We start from the raw sequence: 7,714 nt of genomic DNA, 5'->3' as shown, positions 1-7,714 counted from the left end.
TCCTGGCTCTGCACTCAGGAATTACTCCTGGCAGTGCTCGGGATGCTGAGAATCGAAACCGGGTTGGCCGCATGCAAGGCAAATGCCCTACCCGCTCTGCTATTGCTTCAGTCCCATATGCACTTTATTTTTAATTTTATTTTGGGCACCATGATTTATCATACTATTAATGTCAGAGTTTCACGCAAAAAACATTTCAACACAGTGGCCCAAGCAACAGTTGAGTGGGTAGAGTAGGGCACTTGCACCTAGGTTAAATTCCCCTACACCCCATAGAGTTTGCCGAACCCTGCTAAAAGTGATTCCTGACTGAGCACAGAGCCAGGAGTAAACCCTGAGCACGTCTGGGTGTGACCCAAAATAAACCTTCCCCAAAGCAACAGCAACAAACAAAAACATTCAAGAAGCTAGAGAGGTAGTAAAGGCTTTGGGTAAGGGACTTGCCTTGTTCACAGCTGACCCAGATTCATTCCCCAACACCCTATGTGATTCCCCTGTTCACCAAGAGTGACTTCTGCGTGAAGGTGGGTGTGGTGACACCTTCCCCCAAATTTAATGGACTTGTTAAAAATCACCCAAGACTTTACCCTTGGTCATGGGTAAGATTTGGTGCTCAAAGCCTATGGGTCCTCATCTAGGGAAACCCAGGTGGATCCATTGTTGCAGCAATGCCCAAAGGAGTGTCTCTGGCCTTCTCATCTGGGTTCGCTCTTCCTGCAGGACTCTCTGAGGGAGTGCTGTGTGGGAGCTTGGGGGAGGGAGGGAGAGAGGGAAGGAAGGTGGAAGGGGAAGTTCCTTTTTTCAATGAAGTTATTGATGCTGAGTCTGGAAAAAATAACATTCCATCACCTCACACTCTACCAGAGTGTCAATGTCTCTCCAGCATTGCCCTAGTGTCTTCCCCCTCCTCTTCCTCCATTCACTCTGCTTCCTGCTAATTATACTATAATTACTAATTATATGCTTCCTACTAATTACTGCTTCTTTATGCCCTGCATTTGAGAGGGATCATTTTGTGTCTGTCCCTCTCTCTGACAATACTTCACTCAGTATTCTCTAGAGTCATCTATGTACCAGCAAGTTACATGATTTTATCTTTTCTTATAGCCAAGTAATACTCTGCTATGTGTATACACCACCGTTTCTTTATCCAGTCATCTGTTCTTGGTCACATGGATTGTTTCCAGATTTTGGCTGTTGTGAATAAAGCTACAATAAACATAGAAATGCAAATGTATTTTCTGAATAGAAGTTTTTGGCCTTTGGGTTAGAGCCCAAGAAATGGAATTGTTAGATCATCTGAGAGCTCAATTTCTAGAATTTTGAGATGTTTTCATCTTGTTTTTCAAAAAGGTTGAAGCAGTCGATATTCCCACCAGCAGTGAATGAGTATCCCTTTTCCCTTACATCCTCACCACCACCAGTTATTTTTAATTTTTGTGATATATCCTACTCTCACTGGTGTGACATTCCTCACTGGTGTGACATTCCTCATTTGCATTTTCCTGATGGTAAGTGATGTGGAGTCTTTGGTTATACAGTTTTTGGCCATATGTAAGTTTTCTTTAAGGAAATTTCTGTTCATCTCTTAAGCCCATTTTTGGATTTTTTTCTTTTTTTTGTTAAGGTTCTATCAATTCTTTATATATCTTGAATATCACCCTCTCCACCCTTTTTTTTAACCTGACCCTGGGATGCCATAAGTTCTCATGTTTGTCTCTAAGAACATAATCAGAAACATAATAAAATTAGTTGCTATATTATGACAAGTTTAGGAATCATCAGTAAATTTCCATATACCACAGTGTCCCTCAAACACTGTGTCAGGAATATTTGCTGAATACCACTGGGTGTATCCCCAAAACAAAAATAAATCAATAAGTAAATAAACTCCTGCTGAGAGGTAAATGAGTTGTTCCTCTAGGAGAGAGTATTGGGGTAGGAAAGTGTCTAAATCAGCTTGACTTCTAGTTTTGCTAAGTATGAATCCTTCTTACGGAAGAAGCCTAATAAATGAGAATGGGTAAATGTAAAGTAGCATTTTAAATGGGAGGAACTGGGCCAGAGAGAAAGCTCAAAAGACTAGAGCAGAAGCCGGGGTGACAGTATAGGAAGAGAGCACTTGTCTTGCATGCAGTCAACCTAAATTCAATCTCCGGCATGCTATATGGTTCCTTGACTACCTCCAGGAGTGATCCCTGAGTACAGAAGCAAGAGTAATCCCTGAGCATTGCTGGGTCTGGCCCCAAACCAAATCCCAAAAGATTAGAGTCAAAGCTAGAGAGAGAGAGAATACAGGGGCTCTCTCTCTTGTATAGTATGCAGCCAACCCTGGATCTGCATCTGAGAGGGGTCACTCCTGAGCACAGCCAGGAAAAGCATCTGGTGTGGCCCAACACTCCTCACAAAAGAAAAAAGAAAATCGACTGGAGCACATGCTCTGTATGCAGAGGTCCAGAGGCCCATACTTGGTGTTGTTTGGTTTCCAGATCACCACCAGGAGTGTTCCCTAAGCAGCACTAGTTCTGGTCCTCAACTTTTCATCAGAAAAAAAGGAAGGAAAGAAAGAAAGAAAGAAAGAAAGAAAGAAAGAAAGAAAGAAAGAAAGAAAAGAAAAGAAAAGAAAAGAAAAGAAAAGAAAAGAAAAGAAAAGGAGAAATATTCCCTTTGTTTGCTCAGTAGGCTCAAAGGGGAAAATGGAAGAAATAATTCTCAGAAATTAGAACTCATTAATTTTCTTTTGGGGGAATGGGGGCTTTTGTAGCCTTCCTAGCATTAGTCCAAGGTTTTTTTTTTTTGTTGTTGTTGTTTGTTTGTTTGGATCACACCCAGCTATGCTCAAAGTTACTCCTGGCTCTGCACTCAGGAATTACTCCTGGTGGTGCTCAAGGGACCATAAGGAATGCCAGGGGTTGAACCCAGGTTGGCCACGTGCAAGGCAAATGCTCTACCTGCTGTACTATGGTTCAGCACCCTTGAGGGCCACTTTTTTGGGTTGGGGGGGTCACACCTGGCGATGAACAGGGGCTACTCTTGGCTCGTGCACTTAGGAATTACTCCTGGCGGTGCTCAGGGGACCATATGGGATGCTGGATATCGAACCCGGGTCTGCTGCATGCAAGGCAAACGCCCTACCCACTGTGCTATTGCTCCAGCTCCGAGGGCCATTCTTGATAATGTTAGAACCAGTAATGTGGGATTGAATTCTTTGTTTTTTTTCAAAAACTGGCAATGCTGTGGTCCTTCAGCATGGTATGTATGCATCTCTTAGAGGCCAGGGATCAAAGTCTCTTGTATGCAAGGCATGAGTGTCATCCCTTTGAGCTATCACCCCAGTCTGAGACTGGATTTTATACCTAGAAATGTTCTGAAAAAAAAAAAAGAAAAAGAAAAATAGTGGCCAGAGAGATAGTATAAGAGTAAGGAACTTATCACCTTAATGCTGGTGTTGTGGTCTTGATTCTTATTTGATTCCAGGAAGCACATGATTCCCTGAATATATCCAGGAATCATTAGAGCACAGAGCTTGAAATATCAAGAGTACCAACACCTTCCCCAAGATTTTGAGGCATAACAGGTCAATCTATCATCTAGTCACAAAGACTAAAATGTTAGACAAACCTACGTCTTTTCTATGATAGTGTGGTAAATGCAGCGAATATAATATATTTTACGTAGGTATTTATATTCTCATCCTTATTCTAGGACAACCATGCGAGCAAGCAGGGTTCCGCAAAGGATTCAGCACCATCGACCATATCCACACGGTAACCAAGCTCATTGAGGTTTCTCGGGAGTTCAAGATGCCGCTCTGTCTAACGTTCATTGATTTAAAGAAGGCCTTTGATTCTGTTGAGACGGAAGCGGTCATTGAAGCCCTAGCCAATCAGGGCATTCAAGCCCAATACATCAGGATCCTCCGTGAGCTGTATTGCGGATTCACTACCAGGATCTCACCATTCTACAAAGAAGTGATCGTTGATGTCAAGAGAGGGGTGCGGCAGGGTGATACCATTTCACCGAAACTCTTCAGTGCCACCCTCGAGAACATCATGCAACGACTGGAATGGGAAGGAATGGGAGTGAAGATAGATGGTCGGCAACTACACCACCTCCGCTTTGCTGATGACATTGTTTTAATAACACCAAACATCAGCCAAGCAGCACAAATGCTGGCCGACTTTGACCGTGAGTGTGGAAAGGTAGGACTACAGCTGAATCTTACGAAGACAATGTTTATGAGAAACAGCCTTGTTCCTGACGCCCCATTCGCTCTCAATGGAACGACCATCTCCGAATGCAACAGCTATGTGTACCTAGGTCGAGAGGTCAACATGACAAATGACCTGGCACCCGAGCTGCGCAGGAGGAAGAGAGCGGCTTGGAACGCCTTCAAGAACGTCGAAGAAATAGCTAAGAGGACGAAGAACCTCCGGCTCCGGGCACATCTCTTTGATTCCACTGTTCTTCCTGCATTAACATATGCCTCAGAGACCTGGGCCCTATGCAAACAAGATGAGAACGCCATTCAGGTCTCCCAAAGAAGAATAGAAAGAGCTATGCTTGGAATATCACGTTTCACTCAAATGAGAGAACGAATCCGGAGTTCTGACATCCGTCGACGATCAAGGATCAGGGACGCTGTCTCATATGCCAAGGTGTCGAAAATCAGATGGGCTGGTCACGTAATGAGATTTAAAGACGACCGTTGGACTAGAGCTGTTACTGATTGGATTCCACGGGATGTCAAGAGACCGCGTGGCCGCCCACCTACCAGATGGTCAGACTTCTTTGTCAAGATCATGAACGATCGGTTTGAGGCCCTCCATGTTCCCGGAGCGAAGAGATGCCATTGGGCTACACTAGCACGCGACAGGGACAAATGGAGACGTTACTGGCGCCCGCTCGAGCAAATCGACGACTAACGGGAAGTTAAGTGATAAGTGATTTATATTCTACTCCTGTCGTGAGAGAAATAAGATTATGTTAATAAAAAGCCCCAGGACTCAGTCAGACTCCAAGCATAGAGCTTGGTACTTAAGGTCAAGTGCAATCACACCAAGCAGCACTCGGGGTTTACTCCTGGCTCTGTGCTCCTGTGTGTTCAGAGGACCTTATGCGGGTCTGGAGATCAAACTGGGGTCAGTTGCATGCAAGACCTTACCCCCCTATCCTATCTTTCTTACCCCTTTCATTGGAACTTTATCTCAGCTCTAATCTTTTAGTGCTGTGAGTGTTGAAGGAGTTTCCTGTGTTAACTGTGACTGAACTACCTGTCAACTGAGGAAGGAATATAAAATATAGAAAATATAAGTCAGAGACTAAATATAAAACTATCCTATTTATTTTTAAGTAAAGACTATAATGGCATTCAAGCATTTTATGCCTGTGAACTGGCAGTTGGAAACCACTAAATAATTAGTAAATAAAATTGAAGCTAAGAAATACCCTTTAGAGCAAACCCAAAATCATGAAATCTTTTATTAATGATTTTTCTCTGGCCTGCCAACCAACTCCTCAAAGATAAATTTCCTTTCAAGCCTCAGTCCTGCCAGGCAGAACCAAATAACTAGCCTCCTCCTTTTGCTGTCTTCCTCTTGACAGACTTCTGACAGGCTTTATAAAGTCAGTTATCTACAAGGCTAGTTGGTTTTCCTTCAATGTATTTGAAAATTCTTAAATGCCTATCAGGGTAAGAACAGTTCATTCATTTAAATGCAGTCATCTGACCAGAGTGCCCCCCATATTATCTTGTTTAATTACAGTCCCCATGGAAAATGTCAAGACAATATCTCACTAATAGTCTGATAGCATGGTATTATAAACTGAATTATCTTCACACATCCTCCTTAATAATAAAATCCTATGTTGAAGTCCTAACCCCCAATGTGACTGTATTTGGATATAGGGCCTTTATTTCTTTTGGAGGGGGGATTGAATCTATATTCTAATTTAGTCTCTCTTGTGTCCTTATAAAAAGTAAAGGAGACTATGCATTATGTGCATCAGAGAGGATCATGGAGGTCATACAAGAAGATGGCTATCTACAAGCCCAGGAGGGTGATTGCAGGAGAAACTAAATTTAGCACTGTTTAAGTCTTGGACTCACAGCTTCTAGAATTGTGATAAAATGTATCTCTGTGGTTGAAGTCACCCTGACTGGGTATTTTGTTTTGAAAACCCAATTCTATTAAGACAGGTAGAAAAGTATATATTGTCTAAGTCAGGCTAGGCCATACTGGGTTCAGAACTTGCTGCTTGCTGTGTAGTGTTAGAAAAGTGTGTATTGAACCAGAAAGACAGCACAGATGTTGAAGTGCATCCCTCGCATGCAGCCGACCCTAGATTCATCCCTAGCACCACATGGTCCCCAAAAACTCACCAGATTCAATCCTGGAGGCCCCAAGCATCACAGGGCATGAGCTTGGTGGCCCAGCACTGAAGTGTCCAAGCAGCACCATGCCTTTGCTTTGAACTGCCAGCTCAACTGGCTGAGTATCACAGGAGAGGCTCCTGGACCTCTTGAGCACTGCATGGAAGCACCCGTTTCCCCTCATTAGAGGAAAGAAAAGCCTGTACTTTTCTAAGTGTCAGTTTCCCCACCTGTAAAATGGGGATAAGGAGATCGATTATGGTGATATGAAAATTACCAGAGAGTTTATATGCTGACATTCACTTGAGGGCCCTCGATAAAAGGGTTTCTTTTTAAGTGATAAGTTTGATCTGAGTATGTTCACACAGACTTATTTTCTTTCAAGCCAAAATTTTATTAGTTTCAGCAACCAAAAAGGCTTTTTTCAGTTAAAATTTAGCCTATAAAACTCTTGCTCTGTTTGAAGTTGCTATTATTTTTGTTCTCAAGCTTCTTTCAAAGTTCAGCATCCGAGAGTATGCTTTCTCAAGTATTCAATGCACTTGCTTCATTATAAAAAGAATCCCGTCAGTTAATTCCTCATTTCAAAGGACTCCTTTTAGAAGTTATTCTCTCAATATTCAAATCTGCATAATCAGGGCTGAGCTTTGTGCTTGGACTGTAGGACCATACTTCATTGACAGTCTTCATCAGAACTCTCTCAAAATATTCTATGGAAGTCCCCTGCTTCCACCTCCCAGCAAAGGTTATGCAGGGTGATTGGTTTTTCTTTTTTTGTTGTTGTTATTTCCCTCCGTTTCAGTTCCAGAGATGGAACCAGGATCTCTTCATGCAAGGCATGTACAGTACCACTGAGCCTCAACCTCAGGCAATGCTTTCTACACCACCATGCTGGCCGCAGGCCAATTTGACTCCACATAGCAGCATAAGGGAATAGAAAGGAATAAGAAATAGAATTCAAACATTTGCTGTTCTCTTTCATCAGAGCAAATGCTTACTTATTTGAGAAACTCTAGTGGGCAGAAATTATGCAATAAAACAAAAGCTTAAAAACAGAATAAAATCATTTTCATCATTTGGTCTTTTAATTATCAGAACTAAAGACCAAACACAACCTAGATGTCTAATGATGGGTAAATATATTTATCAGAGAAGGTTCCACATATGTTGCTATTGCCCTTGATAACTGGTTTCTGAGCTTGATACTTGAAACACCATACAGTACTGGAAATGGAACTTGGATTTTCTGTATGCAAATCATACACTTTGACTTATCTCCTTAGCCCTCTTAAAATTGTTTAAAATCAGTCTGGAGTGATAGTAGAGTGTAGTGCATTTGCC

General features: G+C 42.3%; 1 pseudogene; it reads left to right on the top strand.

Annotated features, from left to right (window-relative positions):
* The first annotated feature begins 559 nt into the window (after nt 1-559).
* LOC130034323 (uncharacterized) lies at nt 560-662 on the top strand (annotated as a pseudogene).
* Nucleotides 663-7,714: the final 7,052 nt, after the last annotated feature.

Source organism: Sorex fumeus, unplaced genomic scaffold (assembly GCF_029834395.1).
Source record: "Sorex fumeus unplaced genomic scaffold, SorFum_2.1 ptg000058l, whole genome shotgun sequence".
Lineage (NCBI taxonomy): Eukaryota > Metazoa > Chordata > Mammalia > Eulipotyphla > Soricidae > Sorex > Sorex fumeus.
Note: the sequence above shows the minus strand (reverse complement) of the source record. Positions and strands in the feature narration are given on the sequence as shown.